This window comes from Macaca thibetana, chromosome X (assembly GCF_024542745.1).
Source record: "Macaca thibetana thibetana isolate TM-01 chromosome X, ASM2454274v1, whole genome shotgun sequence".
Lineage (NCBI taxonomy): Eukaryota > Metazoa > Chordata > Mammalia > Primates > Cercopithecidae > Macaca > Macaca thibetana.
Window position 1 is genome coordinate 6,410,902 of NC_065598.1, and position 21,118 is coordinate 6,432,019.

At 39.5% G+C, this 21,118-nt stretch overlaps 1 protein-coding gene and 1 pseudogene across 2 annotated transcripts in view; one reads left to right on the forward strand and one right to left on the reverse strand.

The window, feature by feature from the left end:
• PUDP (pseudouridine 5'-phosphatase) overlaps positions 1-21,118 on the reverse strand; it is a 177,571-nt gene that overhangs the window by 14,607 nt on the left and 141,846 nt on the right. The window lies entirely within an intron of this gene.
• LOC126946083 (ubiquitin-40S ribosomal protein S27a-like) lies at positions 3,303-3,697 on the forward strand (annotated as a pseudogene).

Here is a 21,118-nt window from a genome sequence, read left to right on the forward strand (position 1 = left end):
CCCACCAGCGCCATGACAGTTTATAAATGCCATGGCAACATTAGGAAGTTATGCTATATGGTCTAAAAAGGGGAGGCATGAATAATCCACCCCTTGTCTAGCATATCATCAAGAAATAACCATAAAAATGGGCAACCAGCAGCCCCCAGGGCTGACCTGTCTATGATCAGAGTAGCCATTCTTTTATTCCTGTACTTTCTTACTAATATTAACTCGCTTTCAGTTTACTCTGCAGATTTGCTCTGAATTCTTTCTTGTGAGAGATCCAAGAGCCCTCTCTTGGGGTCTGGATCTGGATCCCTTTCCTGTAACAGCCCTACAAACCGCCCTCAGCAGGACCTTTCACGTTCACTGAAAACTGCATGTGGAGTGCACCTACCACCTCCAACCCCGCACAGCCCAGGGGCTCAGCGCAGGCTCTTCCCAGTTATGCTTTCATTACAGTGAAAAACCACAGCAGATGACAATCACCCCCTCCGGCCACAGAAGTCTGATAGAGGCGGCCCTGTATTTTAATAGAAATGTAATAAATTGTACCCCAAAGAAAGGACACCTTTGAAAGCATTCTAAAGGCTTAACTTGACCGCAAAGTAGAAAACTCAAGAAGTCGCCCAGGGCTCGGGTCTGACATGAACCTTTGTTTTTTGCTATTTCTGTCATTGTGTTTGACTCTGAATTTAGTGTCTGCTCTCTCCCCGGCTTCCAGCGAAACTCGCATCCTGGAGGGCCATCAGCCCCAGGCATCCATGCAATCCACTGCTCAGAAGTGATAAAAAGGAGCAAGTATGAAATATAGTTTTAGAGGTGTCAGAAGAAAATAAATTGGGTTCATGTTGTGTTTTCTTCTGCATCTGAATATCCCCAAAGCAGAATTTCATTGCCAGTCTCAGACCTGTTAAGTTGCTTCGTGAAAATTAAAAAAGTTTGCATGCAACCCTCCCTCCAGCTGCCAAGACCCCGTTTCATGTACCGTCCAGCCGAAATAAAATTAAAGGCTGAGAAGCCTGCTCCGGGGCAGTCACCTCTGATGTGAGAAACCTGAAAAACTGGAAATCACCAGCCAAGAAGAATTATACATGTGAGCTTCACATAGGTGGGATGTGATGGATGTGGACAGAGCAGCAGAGAGAAAGCCCAGGGAGCATATGCTAAAAAACCCGGGAAGAAAAATGCAAAATCCAGCAGTCTTAGAGGTGGCCTGAGGAAAGAGTTTAGGTTAGAAATATGTGTGCCATAAGAATAATGGGCATCTATATTCCTCCAAGAACATCAGGATAACCAAGGAGCATTAAATACCAAGTTAAGAAGGAAACACAATAAGGAAACCAGCTTAAGTTCAGGGAAATTAGAGACTCGGGGGTTCATTTTGCAGCAACTGCTGATTGTGTGAATGGAAATGAATTTCCTAACATCACTGAGCTTTAGTTGTCAAGGAGAGGTAGTAATACCTATCTTGCAGAGTTACTGGATTGTTATATATGTGACAGCAACTAAGACGGACTGCTTAATAGCATACATTGGATATCGTGACCCATAGAAAATGTTCTAAATGGGGGTCGGCAAACTATGCTCATGGGCCAAATGTGGCCCACTGCTCATGTTTATAAATAAAGTTTTATTAAAACACAGTCATGCCCATTCATGACATACTGTCCACGGTATTTTCCTGCTGCAGCTGCAGAATTGAGCCATTGAGACAGATACCATATGGCCCAAAAAGTGGAATATATTTACTACCTGGCTTTTACAGAAAATGTTGATCCCTGGTCTAGAACATCAGTTAATCACCAATCACTTGGGAATCGCAATAAGCTTCCATCTGTTGACCACCTGTTATGTCTGGTCATATGTGATTTCATTTAATCTTATAGGTATTACAATCTCCATTCTAATTTTGAGAAAACTGAGGTTCTCAGGTATTATTTTCCCAAAGTCATGCCATTGAAAACACCAACATTCTGATTTCAAAGTCAATTCTACACTGATTCTCAGTGGCATTTTTATGAAAAAGTAAGGATACAATGCAGTAAGAGGGGAAAAAAGTCCTAGGGCAATCTCGTGGGTCTGCATAGTATTCTTCCTTTTTCATCTGCCATCTGCAGTGGAACCACCACAAAAAGGCAGATTTTCAAAGACAAAACTGTGCACCTGATTTCTCGAAACCCAGCAAGGTCAGGCTCCTCCAGTCTCATCTCTTTTGGTGCTCCCACTCTTCCCTCGGCTGGCTGGCTTTCCTCAAGGTGCTCTAAGAGGCCAGGCTCTCTCCCATATTCCCAGCCCCTAAACATGCATATTCCCGGACCAAACCAACGATCAGGCTGCTTATTCTCGTGGCCCAATAATGAGATGGAGATGAACTGGTAGAGAAGAGAGTTTTCATTTCTGTAACCGGGTGTAGGGAGAAGGCCTAGAAATTATCACTAGACCTACTCAAAATTACAAACTTTTCCAGAGCTTATATGCCTTCTAAGCTATATGTCCATGTGTAAGTGTGCATTCATTTAAAGCTATAAGTGATTAACATCTTCTAATCCATAACTAAGGTCTGAGTCCTGGAGACCTTCCTCTGGAGCCTCAGTAAATTGACTTGATCTAAATGGGTCCAGGTGCTGGGGTAATTACCCTTATCTTGTTTTCTGCTAAAGCATAGAGGTTTGGGGAGTTTCTTCAGACCCCCAGTAAAACTTGTTTAATCCTAAAAAGGGTCCTGTTAAGATTTCCTTCGTAATCTTGTCATGCTTCGAGGTCCAGGAGAGAGGCCTGGGCAAAACTCTTGGTGGGCTTTTGTTATATTCCAGCCTTTGTATAAGGACTGGAATATCAGCTTTTAATATTTATCAGTTAGTGCTGAAACAGTTGTTACGGAGGCCTGCCTGTTCAGCTGTTAGTGAGGCCTGGCCTGTCATATGCATACCCAAGTATTCCCTAGTTAAGTCTTAGTTAACACTTCCAAAATATCTACTGGAATGTCACTTCTTCAAATGAACCATCTCTCCCCCAAGACTGAGTCAAATCCCCTTATAAGATACATATACATGCATATATATTTGTATGTATAAATGTATACATATTCATGTATCTGTATCCTTCACTGCACTTAGAACAGTTGTAAATTCACATTTATTTGTGTAATTATTTAACTAACCCTGAGGTAGGAACCCATCTAGTTTTGATAGTCCTTGTATTCCTAGCAAATATTACAGCACCTGCCTCAGAGTGGGAGTGTAATGAATATTTGTTGGATTTTTAAAAATGCACATCTTTGGAAAAATGGAGAAGACCATCATTCTCAACATTGAACAATAGAAAATGTAAAGGCCAAGACCCAGGATAAGGAAGGAATTCCTCCTGACCAGCAAAGACTGATCTTTGCTGTCGAGCAACTGGAAGATGGACGTACTTTGTCTGATTACAACACTCAAGAAGAGTCCACTCTTCATCATGTGTTGAGATTTCATGGTGGTGCTAAGAAAATGAAGAAGTCTTACACCGTAGCCAAAAAGAATATGCATTACAGAAAGAAGGTTAAGTTGGCTGTCCTGAAATACTCCAAGGTGCATGACAATGGCAAAATTGGTTGCCTTCATGGGAAGCGCCTTTTAGATGAATGTGGTGCAGGAGTTTTTATGGCCAGCCACTTTGACAGGCATTATTGCGGCAAATATTGTCTTACTGCTTCAACAAACCAGACGAGTAATTGTGTATGAGTTAATAAAAGACATGAACTAAGAAAATAAAAGTCATAGGTTGAAATAGAGATTGTTCAGCCAATTGACATAGGTAGAGCACTGACAAAGAGAAGCTGCTCACCTTTAGTGGCGGTTGTGTTTGGAGATAGCAGAGAAGCCTCCTCACCTCCTCCAGGACTCAGAGAAGGTGGAAGGAGGTCCTTGGTGTCTTAGTCCCTTCTCACCTCTTTGGCATTACTTCCTTCCCTCCCAACCTCACACCTTATAATCTACTAACTCCAAACCAACAGGAACTCTCCTCCCACGCACTACATTCACACACCGTAGGTTCACATGCCCTAGGTTTACATGTGCAGGTGTGCATACACACACACACACACACACACACACAGGCTGTTATCTCCCAACTTCCTGAGAAATGCTTAGGCAGGAGTCTAAATCCTGAGCCCCTTCCAGGGGTTGCCTTGAGCAGTTGCTTACTCAACCCAAATGCCTCAGATACTGAGCTCTGGGCTTTCTGTGTGTACTGCTGTTTGCCATGTAAAATCCCTCCATTGAACACATCTGTCTACTTGCCCATCTATCCCAAAGGTCTAGAGGTACATCAAAATCAAGGGCCATGTCTTTTCTTATGATTCCCAGGGTAGCCTCTAATTAAGAAAAATTCACTTATTTGAACCAACTTCCCCAAAGAATAGAAAGTTCTAAAAATAAGAGGAATCAACAGAAAATTAAGTTCCAGTTTCCTCATTCACCTCTCCTGCCCAAATAGTACTCTTTTTGTCTGGACTCTTCTTCCTCTTTCCCCTTCTGACTGCCTCCAATGCCTCCAGCAGAACGAGAGAGAAGCTGTCCAGGCTGCAGAGAGGAGTGGTAGCAACTGGATCTTGCCTCAGAAGGTGGGGACAGGGTAGGCAGAGGGGGAATGCTCTCGCTGGAAATGTCAATGCCCCATGGGCAGGGAACTGCAGAGAGAGCTTCCTTTATTGAAGGCATGAAGTCAGAAAACTAGGAATTGGTACCTTCCAAAAAGAGGGAGAGCCAGCTGGTAGGAGAGAGGGTGTGTGAGGCGGTGCCAGGCTAGTGGACACTGCACATAAAGAATGTCAGAATATAAATGTTTATTTGTTACTGAGTCCTGGTTTTGGGTGACTCCAGATGGAAAGCGCCTATTGGCAGGTGTTTTGTCTCTCTGCAAGGGGCACGAGGGTGCTGATAGTTGCTTCTGTCACTTGTTTCATTCCCACGGAAGCATGCTTGCACTTCCCAGGTTAGGCTTTCGGTCAGGTTTGGGCTTGTGGAATCGTTTCATATTTTTGACATTATGGTTTTGCAACACCTAGCTTGCCAGGATGCTTGCCCCCAAGCAAGTTCTTCTCTACCTGCCCCGCACAGATGAGGTTGTGTGCATTTTTACCATTACTCTCCAGCGGACCATTCAAATACAAACATACTATATTTGTATCTCAATCACTTGCACTTGAGTCTGCTTTTAAGATTTGTTTTTCTTGCCCACTATGCAAGTAAATGCCTTGTTTGTGATCACCAAAGTCAAGTGTTTAGACAACCTGCTCAGGCCCATTATTTTCCCCATTTATTTGATGTCTTTTTTAAAAAAATTTTTTAAATATTGGGTATAGTGGCTCACACCTGAAACCCAGCACTTTGGGAGACTGAAACAAGAGGATTGCTTGAGCCCAGGAGTTCAAAACCAGCCTGGGCAACAGAGTGAGACCCTGTCTCTATAAACAATTTAAAAATTAGCTGGGCATGGTGGCATGGCAAGTGCCTATAGTTCCAGCTTCTTGGGAGGTTGAGGCAGGAGGATCACTTGAGTCCAGGAGGTCGAGGCTACTGTGAGCTATGATTGACCACTGCACTCCAGCCTGAGTGAGAGAGTAAGACCGTTTCTCAAAAAATTAAAAATAAAATAAAATAAAATAAAAAACCACTCAGATAACCTGCTAAGGCCCATTATTTTCCCCATTTATTTGATAACTTAAAGAGAATCATTTAGAATAGAAAAAAGTGACAAAAAAAGAAAAAAAAGAAAAAAGAAAGAAAAAAATTTTAAAGAAAAACAGGAAAAAAAGGAAAATTTAAAAAGTGAGTGACAAAGTGAAAATATTTGGATTATCTTCTGAGAGGTGAGGAATTTGAGACTGTAATAAACATAAAGGACATCTATGTGTAAGAAAAGATTATATAATTAATTACCCAGATGCATGAGGTCTAAATGTTCCTGAGTTTGCCTAAATGTCATAGTTATGCTAATGACATGTATTCTATTTTATTTTTACTTAGAGGCAGAACTGAAGTTTGGGTGGCTGCCAACAAGTTGTTGAGCTTGAAAGCGATGCTATAAATTTCCAAGGACATGATTGCAGTTGCATCGGATGTACTTGTCTACTCAGCTGATGTTCAAGTTCAAAATAGAGCTATGTTCTGAACATGGGCAATGTTCTTAAAGGAGAATTTTCAGGGTGTCTTAATATCGTTTGATCTCAGGCAGAATGAGCCAAAGGCAGTGGGGTGTAGGAAGAACATGAGACTTGATCTCTGGGAAATGAGCTCCACCACTCAACAGTGTAAGACCTTGTTGTGATGGTTAATATTGAGTGTCAACTTGATTGAATTGAAAGATGCAAAGTACTGTTCCTGGGTGTGTCTGTGAGGGTGTTGCCAAAGGAGATTAACATTTGATTCAGTGAAGTGGGAGAGGCAGACCTACTACCCTTAATCTGGGTAGGCACCAACCAATCAGCTGCCAATGCAGCTAGGATAAAAGCAGGTAGAGGAACATGGAAAAACTAGACTGGGTGAGTCTTCTGGCCTCCATCTTTCTCCCATGCTGGATGTTTCCTGCTCTTGAATGTCAGACCCCAAGTTCTTCAGTTTTTGAACTCTTGGACCTATACCAGTGGTTTTTCAGGGGCTCTGGGGCATTCAGCCACAGACTGAAGACTGCACTATCATCAGCTTCCCTACTTTTGAGGTTTTGGGACTCAGACTGGCCTCCTTGCTCCTTTGCTTGCAGTCAGCCTATTGTGGGACCTCACCTTGTGATCATGTGAGTCAATACTCCTTAGTAAACTCCCTTTACATATACATCTATCCTATTAGTCCTGTCCCTCTAGAGAACCCTGAGTAATACACCTGGGCATGTCCCTTAGCACTTTGGATGAATCCTTAGGTCCGTGAAATAAGGGAGCTGGAGTTGATGGTCTCTAGAATGATTTCTTTTCCCAAAGTTCCCTGGTATTATTACTTACAGAAAGATAAAATGTGAAATGTAACAAAAATAGGAAGCAAATTATAACCAAGGCTGAGCCTGTTCATTGCCACTGAGGTATCTCTGGGGTTTGTGAAAATATAGGAGAGGGTATTAAAGAAAGAGTGCCATGAAAAGTGAAACAGAGGAAGTCCAGAGTCCTCTCAGACTCTGGGAAAGTCACACACATTATGTGACACACATTTCTTTATATTCAGATAGAGGCAATCTGACACAGACTTCATACATGGATTTGATAACAGCCCATTTTCAAAATGGGGAAAAACAGCCACATAGAATTATATACAATGATGTTAACTGTACTAATAGTGTTAATCTCATAATACTGTTAAAAATAAATATGTTCAAATTTATGTTGCTACTTCCACTGTAAGGACTACTATATTTTTGTATCAAAGGAGCAGAGCATAACACCATTTCTCTTACTGAGTCGACTGGACTGAGCTCACCCCACATGTGCTAGAGGAATCAATATTCATGGAGTGGAATGTCCACTAGGGCATGTGGATCTAAGGGAGAATATTGAAAGCCAATACAAAATGACAATTAAGACAGAATAAATTGGAATATTAGATTTATTTTACATTTCAGAATTTTAACTGCCATTGAGTCCATTAGAAATAAACCTACAAAAATAATGTCTTCCTATTGATGAGCTTTGTCACAGATATCTCCTGTTTCCAGACCAAAGCAATGGAAAACAATGAAGAAAAGGAAAAAATTAGGCCAGGCACAGTGGCCCATGCCTATAAATTCAGTGCTTTGGGAGTCTGAGGTGGGAGGACCACTTGAGGTCAGGTGCTTGAAACCAGCCTGGGCAACATAGTGAGACCCTGTCTCTTCATAAAACAGAAAAAATAGCTGGGCAGAGTGGCATGCATCTGTAGTCCCAGCTACTTGGGAGGCTGAGGTGGGAGGATTGCTTAAACCCAGGTGTTGGAGGCTATATGATTGCATTACTGCATTCCAGCCTGGGTGATAAAGCAAGACCCTGTTCCAAAATAAAACAAAATAAAAGTCTGTCTTTGATGAGGTGAAGAACCATAGAAATACTAAAGCACAATCTATGAAGAAAGACTGACAAGCCAAATAAAAGTTGAACAGTCTGAAGGGGAGGTACTAAGAGAGGGAGAACACCTCTGATATGTTCTCTAGAATTGGTGGCAAAATCCCTAAGGCAAAACTTTGCTTGGGAAGACAAAGTGGGGATGCAAAGGAAGAATGCAGAAAAGAATGAGGGAAAGCAGGAATGATCATGGAAACTTTCAGACATAGTGAGATGTAGGCTACAAACATGGTGTGACAGAAGAGATATGACAAACAGCAGCTGCATGGCAAGGCTGGTTTACTGAGCAGACACAAAGTTACTTTTTTCACCCTGTCAAAAAAACATAATGGAGTTTCTTTTGAGGCAGAGAAACTCCTTCCTAACTGTGAGCAATGTCATGTCATAACATAGAGAACTGATGAGGGGAAAAGTGCTAAGAGATGACAAAATAATGGCATAGGGGATCCAAGGTATGTATAATTGGTACTCTCATAAAAAGAAGGGAAAATACTATAGGAAAAAAGTCAAAATATGGAAAAGAAGAAGATGTGACAAGGAATGACAGGAAGGGCACAAAACTGTGAAGGAATCTGAAATCTTTGCATAGGCTTATGAGAATGTAATGAGGAATCTCAGTTTCAAAGAGGCATGGCTTTTTTTCTTTCTTTTTTTTTTTTAAAGCTCAGGATAATAAAGAAGTCACTTATTTACACATGGAACAAGAACAGAGAATGGACATTCAATTCTCAAAACTGAAAACTTGACAGTACAATGGCAAATTATCCTAACGAATAAAAGAAGGCTGACATTTCAACAGAAATTATCATGACCACAAAGAAACCTTGTAAATGAACCTAGGTATCACAAGTACATGCACCAAATAGGAAAGGTAGAGTGCATAGTCAACCAGAAAATAGAAAGTCTTTGCAGAAAAGTGTAGAAAAAGTATCAGGAAGTCTTAATCCCAGAATGAGGTAAGGGATCTAAAAATATGAAAGGAAGTCGGGCATGGTGGCTCACATCTGTAATCTCAGCATTTTGGGAGACCAAGACTGAAGATTGCTTGAGTCTAGGAGTTCGAGACCAGCCTGGGTAACATGGCAAAACCCCATCTCTACAAAATATACAAAAATTAGCCAATTGTGGTGGTGCATGCCTGTAGTTCCAGCTACCTGGGAGGCTGAGGTGGGAGGATCACTTGAGTCTGGGAGGTGGAGGTTGCAGTGAGCTGAGATCATGCCAGTGACTACAGCCTGGGTGACAGAGCAAGACTCTGTCTGAAAAACAATAAAAAATAAAAGAAAAAATATGAAAGGCATCAAAAGGGGCTTTGAGTTAATATTATAGCTAGAAGAACAAGGAGAAAAGGCTTCATCTTGGGTCTTATAGCATCAGCCAAATGGGAGGTGCTCACAGGTCCTTCTCTGAAGATTATTCTCAAGCCCTTTCTTCCTGAGGGCCCAAAGAGTTAACAGTTCTTATTGGTTCTTTCTAGCTACCGCTGTCTTTTCCATCTTTTGATGTTCTCTTTTTTTCTTTCCCACAAAGCCAAGCTACTAACAGTCATTCGTGATTCCCAATACAATACTCTTGGGGAAAGGTATACTCTGCTGCTTAGTTATTTGAGGGCTTAGATGCTAATCCATATGGGCAAATAGGCTGTAATGAACTTGGGATATAAAACATTTTCCCCATCCAAAGGCATGTAACTACCTCTCCTCTGCCCTGGGGCACTTCACAGCTCCCCTTTTGCAGACATTTCTGTTTCTTTAGGTGAAAGCTGACACTGTTTTTAATTCTTTTGTGCAATACGGAGGGAGGAGCATGAGAAACAAAGAGTGGATTTCACTGAGTTTTTCCTCCCAAAAGGCCACTAATCAAAGGGTAGAACAATAGGTGGGAACTACTGTGCTCAGGTAACCGCTTGTCTGAGAAGTTGGGCATGTGTGGGAATCCTCCCAACTTCCAACACATAGCTTGTCAGGTCCCCTGTGCACTACCAAGATCTCTTTGGGTCCTTGCTTCTGAAATTATGGAATGGCTGTGGTCTTTCCACAAGCTAACCAAATTCACTGGAATAAAAAAATAGTGTCAATTTCCATTTTTTCCTCATATATATATATGTGTGTATATATATATACACATATATACACCTCATATATATATGTGTGTATATATATATTTTTTGAGATGCAGTTTTGCTCTTGCTGCCCAGGCTGGAGTGAAGTGCCATGGGGTGATTTCGGCTCACTGCAACCTCTACCTCCTGGGTTGAAGTGATTCTCCTGCCTCAGCCTCCCAAGTAGGTGGGATTACAGGTACCCACCACCATACCCGGCTAATATTTTGTATTTTTAGTAGAGACAGGGTTTCACCTTGTTGGCCAGGCTGGTCTCAAACTCCTGACCTCAAGTGATCCACTCGCCTTAACCTCCCAAAGTGCTGGGATCACAGGCATGAGCCACTGCACCTGGCCTCTCCCATAATTCTTTTACTTAATGGTTTGACACCCTCTGCCTTTGCTGGTTTGGAAGTACTAACTGAAAAAAATAAATAAATAAACAAAATGCAACAATTATTAGCAGAAAATCCCACAATGGGATAAGTTTAATAACTTGTTTTGAAGGCAGGGCTGGGTTGTGTATTTGTTCATAACTATAATTCTATATGTTCTATAGAATACTTGTCATATATGCTAGCTTTGGCTAGTCAAATTAATCATAAAATGAAAATAGCTATCAATAATCACAGTCCTTCACAATATTAAGGTGCCCTATAGGGAGTACTGCAAATTCTAGGTGTTCCATTACCTACATAATGGTAAAAACCATTTACTAGTTCTTCTACAACAAGATAGAATATCTCCTGGACTTTTATTTTCCTGCTTCTTCTCTTTGAGAATAACCGGCAGAGAGGTGATTGTGAAGTTAAAACATAGAAGAACATTAAAATTCTAAAACTATGAAGAAGTTATAGGAGAACCAAGTTGTGAAAGAAATATTTTCCAGCCTGAATAAGCTGCTTCTTAAATTTGTGAAAAGCTTACAATTTTTCTGGACTTATCATTGATAATGTTGAGAAATCATTTATAAAATAGTACAGATTTCCATCCAGAAAACTGAAAATTAAAATGAACAAATTTTCTGATTTTTCAAAGATTAGAAGAACATGAATTGCACAAATGTGAGAGCAAGAAAGATGGGGTGTTAGGCAGTGTCAAATGCCTGCCACAGAGAAGTCAGGCAGAGGGAGTTGAGAGAGGACGCTGAGTTTGGGGATTAGAAGTTACATGAGATTGCTGAGAAAGCAATTTAGCTTTGAGAGAGCATGAGCTTAATGTCATCCCTGAGGATACTTTGAAAATGGATTATTTTAAAGGATCATTGGTGAGTACTTAAATCAGAAAGTGGAGGTCACGTTGAGTCAGAATGGGCTCATTTTGAGTAAGTCATGCCAGACTAAACTCATTTCACCGGACTGATAAGTACAAGAAATGTAGTAGACTAGAAGGATCGTATCTCCTTTGGAGCTAAAATAATTGACAAGATTTTTCCTTATAGTCTTGTGGACCTGGTGAGGATACAATTAAGATCAGCTTACAAGTATTGACACTGAGGATTAAGAGATGGATGTCCACCTGGAGGGGTGTTTCTCACGGTCCCTCTCTGGATGTCTCCTGTTGGTCATTTTAGCTAATGATTTGGATGAGTAAAAGGATGGCGTGGGAATCAGGGCTGCCAATTTGGGGAAGCTGGGATGACGAGATAATTATGCCTTGTATGACACAATTGAGACCAAAAGAAACCAGGAATGGGAAAGAGAAATGAAGAAACAAACTTCAAAGGAGACTTGCTGGGCTAGATCAATGGACTGAAACTAACAAGATGAAGACTGATAGCAGCAAAGTACTACTCTTGTTCAAATACACCAGCTACACAAGTACCGAGTAGGGGAGACAGGGATGAGGGGCTACACAATAAAAATAATAAGGGCAATTGACTGTCAGGGCAATATGAGACTTTAGTCTTTCTCTAGCTGAATAACAACAACAAAAAAACCCACAAAAAACAACCTCATATAACTTCCAACAACTGCAGTATAAATGTAGTGTTGAGCATAATGAAAGTAACCTCAGTTTGTACCTCACTTTGAGTGATGGTTTTCATTAGAATAATTGAGAGCACATGCTAATTACTAAAAAGCATTCTTTGATATTTATGCAAATTCACAATTAAGAATAAAATTTGATTAACCATGTAACTTTGGGGTTGGAAAAATGAATTTATTCAGTGTGAGTGGTATTATAGTCTCTGATGAACAGATCACCCACAGAGTTGTGGAGTTTTGTCCTCAGTGCCCAAGAGTATGTTTTCAGAGAAATATAACTACTATGGCAAAGAACCAAAATGCAGACAGATGAGTAAGTAGGAGAAAGGGAGAGGAGGGAAAAGAGGCTGGGAACTGGTGGGCAAAGGGTGGGGAATGAGTATCAAAGAGCAAGCATAGAGGGACAGGCTCTGTATTTGAACTTTTTTTGATGATCCATATACCTGGGTGGCTTTTCTCTGTGTCTGTGTCCAGATTTCTGGGTACAGGGAGTGATAAGCGCCATGCAATCACCATAGTACCTGATCTCAGGTAACCTCCCTCATCATATACTGTGCTTTGTAACATTTCACACAACAATAACTAAACCACCATGCAAGTACTTCTCTTTCCCTTCTAAACACTAAGGTAAGTCCATGGGAGCAGGATGACTGTGTTGGTCACTTTCATCACTGTCTTTAACGCCACTTATATAGCCATATGTAAGCATATATGAAACACTATTTAAAAAGTTTGAATTTTTGAACATCACTCAGCAATTTAATAGCTTCCCTACATGGTGGAAATTCAAAAATAGGAAATATAAGAAGAAAAACATCTCAAGTTAGTATCACAACATTGCAGCCTGAAAAGAAAAAAATGCATTCTTTCACTACAATGCAGTACATAAAAAAGTAATGAAAATTGACCACTTATTAGTTCATAAAGCAGGTTTTCAATAAATTTCATCAGGTTGGTGTATAGATGTCACATTTTTTCCCATATGTACTAGGTTAGAAATCAAGAATGCAGAGATGACTAGAAAACCCTCATATAGAAATTTTAAAACACACATTTTAAAAATGCAAGGGTCTGCACTACAAATAGGGTGCAGTATATACTGCTCGGATGATGGGTACACCAAAATCTCACCAAGCACCACTAAAGAACTTACTTGTGTAACCAAACACCACCTATGAAAATAATAATAAAAAAAAACCTAATACTAATTTAAAAATTTTTAAAAAACCCTCAACGGTCAAAAGAGAAATTGTAATGGAAACTGAAAATATGTGTAAAAAATGATAGCATTAAATATTTTCTTAAAAAGAGAATACCATTAGGGCAGTACCTAGTGGGAAATTTAAAGCCTTAAATGTAGAGATTAAAAGTGAAAACAGGGCAGGAATGAAGATACTGTATATCCACCAAAGGGAGCTCGGGAAGAACAACGGATTAAACCTCTGTAAAGTAGAAAGACCAAAGTACTAAGACTAAAAAAGCCTCTAGCAAGACTGACTAGAAGCAAGATAAAGAAAAAGAGAGGGGTGGCTCACGCCTGTAGTCCCAGCACTTTGGGAGGCCGAGACAGGTGGATCACGAGGTCAGGAGATCGAGACCATCCTGGCTAACACGGTGAAACCCTGTCTCTACTAAAAATACAAAAAATTAGCCAGGTGCAGTGGCGGGCGCCTGTAGTCTCAGTTACTTGGGAGGCTGAGGCAGGAGAATGGCGTGAACCAGGGAGTTGGAGCTTGCAGTGAGCCGAGATCCGGCCACTGCACTCCAGTCTGGATGACAGAGCGAGACTCTGTCTCAAAAAAGAAAAAAAAAAAGAAAAAGAAAAAGAGAGCGAGAGCAAGAGAGAGGAAGAGAGAGAGAGAGAGAGAAACAACCACACACTACTGGAATTTGTAAAACCCATAAATGTAAGTACTATAGAGATAAAAATGATAGCCTTGACAGCTCTACACCAACAAACTTGAAAACTTAAATGTTCAAAATCCTAGAAAACTACAACTGACTCAAGAAGAAACAGATAAACTAAAAAACAAACAAAAAACAAACAAACCAACATAAACTGAGTCAGTGGTTTAAAAATCTTTCCACCAAAGAAAAATCTAGGCCCAGTTGGTTTTATATGTTAATTTTCACAAACAATCCATAAATAATACCAAACTAATGTAACTCCTCCAAGGAGTGAAAAAATAAGACATTTACCCCAATTCATTTTATGAGACTAGTTAACTTTAGTAATCAAATCATCCAAGGAAAGACATATTTATTAAATATAGGAACAAATATAAATGGAAATGAATAAATTTATATAATACAAATAAAAAATATATAAATAGAAACAAATATAAATAAAATACAAAAAAAATTAGAAAGACCAATTCATTAATCACCACAGAAAAACCTATAATGATCATTTTAACAGATGAAGAAAAAGCATTTGATACGTTCACTATCTATTTCTGATTTTTTTTACAGATTCTTAGCAATTAGGAATAGAAAGTAACTCCCTTACTCTGATAAATAATATCTAGTTTAAGAAACATAAGTGAAACATCATATTTAATTGTGAAAAGGTAAAAGTTTTCCTATTTAACATCAAGTTAGTAAGGTTATATTATATTACATATAATATTAAATAATTATATCAAGCTTCATCTTGGGGAAAAGTGTAGCTCAATAAAATAAGAAAACAATAAAATATATAAATATTACACAGAAAAAAGCTGTTATCATTGGATGCTTATTCATTGCCTACCTAAAAGAACCCTCAAATCTCAAAGAATAGATACATTATTAGAATTAATGAGGGTTTTTGATGATTGCTGGATACAACATAAATATTCATATCACTTGTATATCTTAATACTGGCAAAAAATAGAACATATATTTTTAGAAGATAGCTTTCATGAAAGCCACAAAAATATAAAGAATTAGTACTGAATAGAATAAAATTGGTTCAAAAACACTTTATTGAAAAATTATAGAAATACTGAAAAATAACAAAGTAAAAATAAATGACAAGTTATAGCATAATCTTGAATAGGAAGGCACAACATTTTCAAGAAGTCACTACTCCTCTGTTCAATCTGTAGATAGATTTAATGCAGTTTCAGTCAAATGCCAACAATATTTTTAGGGAAAATTTGATTCTAAAATGTATATGTAAGAACAAAGAGCCATAAATAACCAAGATGCTTCTGAGAAAAAGAAGAGGTTGGAAAAACTTACTCTATTCAGAATTAATATAAAATTTTGGTGGTTAAACCCATGTAGAATTAGGACTGGAACAGACACACTAGACAATTCAAAAGATAAAGAGCCATTTGGGGCATGAACAGATGCATTGATCAATGAAAAGAATCGAGATCAGAGAAACAGACTTAAGTCCCTTGAATTTTCATGTATAACAAACAGAAAGAGATTTTCTGATGTGTGGGCAAATATGAAATAAACGGTACTAGGACAAGTGGTTATTTATACATACAAAAAAAAGGAGAGCTGAAACTACACCTCACACTCCACACAAAAATCAAATCCAGATGGTTGAAAAATTTAAATGCCAAAGTCAAAGTTATAACACTTCACAAGACAATTTAGAGGACAATCTCATGTCCCATGGATAGGAAAGCATTTCTTAAACCAAATAAAATAATAGTCAATAGCCATAAATAAACAGAGACACAAACTTGACTATATTCAACAAATTTCAGTTTGTCAAAAAATTCCATAAAGAGAAAAAATTAAGTCATAAATAAAAGATGACATTTGCAACATGTAACTCACCATGGCTCAGTCTCTAGACAACATTTAAAACATCTATAAATCAACATAAAAAAGATAAACCACCCAACAGAAAAAAATAAAGAAAATACCTGAATGAAGGCTTTGTAAAAGTCACAAAATCATATGGAAAGATGTTCAATCTCACTAATAATAATAATCAGGAAAATGAGACCTAGATATCGTTTTATATTCATCAGATTGGCAGAAACTTAAATATCTAGAAATATCAGCTGAGGTGCCCATATCAGCTACCAAGGTAAGTGTGGGGGCAAAATTGCATATGGTGGGTTTTCAACGGGAAATGCTGACAATATACTAGAGGACTCTAAAACTGGCTTCAAGACTGGCAAATGATTTCACCGACTTTGAGAATATCAAAACTAGATCAAATTTGATACTGGTGAGGAGGTTTCTTTGGAGGAATCTGTTGCCATGCTGTGGGTAACCCAACCTTTTGGAGGGGAGAATGGGTTATTACTGGTCCCTTGCCTAATGGGTGAGCTTCAAGGAGATCCTGACAATGCTTTGAAATGATCCTTGCAGTTGGAAGACATGGAGAAGGGGTGTCTGACCTATTTCTGGGAAAGTTAAATTGGATTGTGGACTAGGTTCTGAGTCACCTGGGGAGTCTAGTGTGCAGAAGAGAGGCAGCACCAGGAGGGGCTGCATAATGGGATCAATCCACATTTCCTAAATGAGGTGGAGCCCACCAGAGGGAAGCTGGAGTGTAATTCCTTTGTGGTCCTGGACATTCTGGGAACAGGACAGAATTATAGGCACCCAGTGGAATACAGACACTCTCCCTCATCCCCTATGAAGGGGCTCAGCTGAAAACCACCAAGCAGCCCTGGAAAGCACTGAGAAAAAGGAGGCAACCTCTGCGCTCTGCAGGCTACCTAGGGACATAAAGGGACCTGTCTGCCCACATATTCAGGTAGGGAGGACTGAACTGAAACTGAAAATACGCAGAAGACATAACGTCAAGCCAGTTTTGAAGTATTGGCTATTATATGGGACTGGATATTCCAATTCCTGAGACAAAACAGTTTTATGACCAAAAGTGGCTGGAGGATATTTTGTTTTTTTGAGTGTGACGATCTCTCCAAATGTTTGAAAAGGGTGGTCGGAGAGGATAATAAAGTCGTATGCTTGGTCAACATTCTGACTCTATATTGTTTCATAGAGGGTAAAACTATAAAGAAAAGCCAGAGAATGATACCAAAAAAATTGGGGAGATCATTTATGGTGGGCAGAAGAGTGACTAGGATGGAATTCAGGAGGCGGCACACAGGAGCTGTGGATGTGCTGACGACATTGTGCTGACGACATTCTGTGGCCCAAGGTGTTGGGTGCTGTGGCCAATGTATTGTGAGTCCTGATTCCCTGATTATTTCTGCAAGTATTCAATAGTTAGTATAAAACAACACTTAAAGGGAAACCATAAAAAGCTAGAAGACAATATGTGTGCCTATTTGACCAAGAAATCCTTTTAATTCCCCCCCCCATTCTCACGTCCCTTGATCTAAAATATACTTTTTATGCCATTAGCAGTCCAGGTTCCTGCTGCTTTTAGACTATTGAAAAAGAAAAGGAAGGAATTTTTTTCTCTTCATGCCATTCTTTCGTATGTCTCTGCCCCAGGCAATGAGCACATACCGGCTGAGGTTTTTGAAAGGGGGATACTGTTGTGGTTGGGGAAGAGAGTATTTATGGGGAGGCTGAAAACTTCAGTAAAATTTCAAAAATATCCACAATTTTGATAGTGATGACCTCCAGATGGGCAAATTACTAGTGACTTTTTTAAAATGATGTCCTATTGGTTCCATGGTTTTATTTTTATTTTTTGAGATAGGGTCTCGCTCTGTTGCCTAGGCTGGAGTGCAGTGGCGCAGCCTCAGCTGTCTGCAACCTGTGCCTCCCAGGCTCAAGTGGTCCTCCCACCTCGCCCTCTTGAGTAGCTGGGACTACATGCACACACCACCACGCACGCTTAATTTTTGTATTTTTGTAGAGATGGGATTTTACCATGTTTTTCAGGCTGGTTTTGAACTCCTGGACTCAAGTGATCCACCTGCCTTGGCTTCCCAAAGTGCTGGGATTAAAGGTGTGAGCCATGGCTCCTGCCAGTTTCATGCTTTTTATAAAAAGAATGAACTCCTTATGTAATAATAAATAAATAAACAGAAATCATTTGCTTTGGATGTAGAAAATGCAGATTTAGATTGTCCAGAGTCAGGAGCTAAGCCTCATATATTTTTGTTTTAGCTCAGTGTAGAGTGCATTGAAGGTGTCCTAAAAATAATTCTATATAGTAAGCCAACTTAAAACCCCGCTCACAGCCAGGTCTGCCAAGTATGAGCCAGGTAAAATTACTGAAAAGGGTGGTTCTGACTTACTCCTTAACAATAACGTGGCTTACAAACAAAGACTGATATAAAATAGTTGATCCAACTCAAACACTTTGCTCATTTCCCAAAATTTACTACACAAACATATACAACTTACCACAATATAAAGATCATAATGGAAGGTTTGCCTTTTATTCCTTTAAATGACCATGTGTTTAGATCTGATGTACTGACAGCGATAATTCTCCATTAAGGAGAAATCTAATAAAATTTGAAAAATAGTGATTTTGTATTTAGATGATACTCAGATCTTCTGCTACATATATGGAAAATGGAATTATTGCTAGAAGCATTGTTTAAAAATTAGGGTATCAAAGGCGTATTAGGAAGTCAGGACGTTCTTTCTTTAGGAAGCAGCTTATCTGGATTCATTCAAAGAGCTTTAGGCCAGTTTGAGGTCTTTCTGCAAAATGTAAATTGCTATATGAGAAACCATATGTAGTCCAATGATGAAAGAATGCAAAGCCTTAGAAGCACAGGAGGCCATTAAAGCATCTTCCCTAAAGTTCTGACAAAAAGGAAAATAACTATCAAATTATTCAACGCGAATGCTTATTATGTATGTATAAGTCAGTCGGCAGATGAAAAGAGGAGGGAAATATGACTTCGACCCGTAGGGAACTCACAGTCTTATGGGGGCCACTAGGGGTGGTGGTGTGACCTGCCTGGAGCAGCGCTAAGTATGGACTTGTGAGTCAAGGGCTATCAGAACCTAAGTAAACTGATGGCTGTTCAGAGAAGGTAGAGTTCCATTCAACAGTTTGCAAGAAGGACTATTTCATGGAGGAGGTCACATTGAACTAGACCTTTAAAAGTTGGTAGAGTTTAAAAGCAAGTATATGGAAGGAGGAAGAGTGAAAGTGAGCAGAGGTACAGGAGTGAGGCAAGGGTGAGCAGTTTTAATTTTTTAATGGTGGTATTATAAAATACACACCAAAATTTTTCATCTTATTATTATTATTATTACTATTATTTTGAAGACAGGGTCTGGCTCTGTTGCCCAGGCTGGAGTGCAGTAGCTCAATCATGGCTCACTGTAGCCTTCACCTCCTGGGCTCAAGCAATCCTCACACCTCAGCCTCCTGAGTAGCTGGGACCACAAGCATATACTACCACGCCCAGCTAATTTTTATAGTTTTGGGAGTGACAAGATCTTCCTATGTTGCCCAGGCTGGTCTCAAACTCCTGGACTCAATTGATCCTCCTGCCTTAGCCCCAAAGTGCTGGGACTACAGGCATGAGCCACTGCACCTGACCCCATCTTAAAAATTTTTAAGTGCACAGTTCAGAAGTACATTTGCGTTGTACAACCATCAGAACCACCCATTTTCAGAGACTATTTTTCATCTTGTAACAGGGAAAATCCATATCCATGAAATACTAACTTCTCATTCTTCCTCCTCCCCACCCTGGTAAACACTATTTCACTGTCTCTCTGACTTTGACTACTTTAGGGACTTATATAAATGAGATCATACAGTGTGTATCTTTTTGTGACTGGCTTATTTCACTTAGCACAATGTCCTCAAGGTTCATCTATGTTGTAAAATATGTGAGAATTTCTTTCCTTTTGAAGGCTGAATAATATTTCATTGTATGGATAGGCCACATTTTGTTTATCCATTCGTCTATCCATGGACACTTGGGTTGCCTTCACCTTTTGGCTATTGTGAATAATGCTGTCATACACATTGAGGAACCAATATCTGTTTGGGTTTCTGTTTTCACTTATTCCGGGTTTATACCCAGGAGTGGAATGGCCAAGTCATACAGAACCTCTAGTTTTAGTTTTCTGAGGAACCACCATAATGTTTTTCATAGTGACTGCACCATTTTAATTCTTATGAATAGTGCACAAGGGTTCCAATTTTTCCACAGTCTCATCAACACTTATTTTCTGGGGTTTTTGCTTTGTTTTTGATAGTAGCCATTTAAATTAGCATAAGATATAATTTCATTGTGGTTTAGATTTTCATTTCCTTAATGATTAGTGATATTGAGCAATATTTTATATGCATGCTGGCCATTTGTATATCTTCTTTGGAGAAATGTTTATTCAGGTCTTTTGCCTATTTTTTTAAATTGGGTTGATTTTTTTTTTTTTTTTTTTTTGCTGTTGTTTACGTAGAGAAGGCAATCTTTGAATACCAGTGATGTTTCACTAATGCTGGGCCATAGATTTCACAAGAAGTTGTATCAGGTATTAGAATGTGAGTTTGGTTTCAATCATGGATGAGTTTGAATGCCTTTTCCAAAATTCAGTGTGCATTTCATCAGAAGCCACAAAGGGTCCAGGAGCAAGAACGTAGTCTGACTGCTCTCTGCTAAATAATTTCAGCCTGATGACAGTGAGCAGGCTATACATGAGTCTAACACGAGAACAGGTGGAAAGGGAGACTTTCCACTGGAAAAAGGTGATTCTAACATACAAAATCACCTTCAAGGAGCAAGTAAGCAGAAAAATAGACAATGGCACAGTGGCCAGGCGAGAAGACAGTAGGTCCAGAATCTGAGGTTCAAATCCTGGCTCTGTGAGATAACAACATGCCTTGGTTTCCCAATGCTACTGAAACGCCAGGGGTTTGGTCTAGGTCCCATTGCTCACTGCACAGAAAGCCAACAACTGAGATAATGAGCATTGCCAGGGAAGAAGGCTTTATTTGGGTGCTGCAGCCAAGGAGATGGGAGATCAGTCTTAAATTTATCTCTCCAACCGACTAAAATTGGAGGGTTTATATAGCTGGGAAGGGAGGTAACTACCTGCAAGGAAAACTGCAGTTAGGGAGGGGTGAG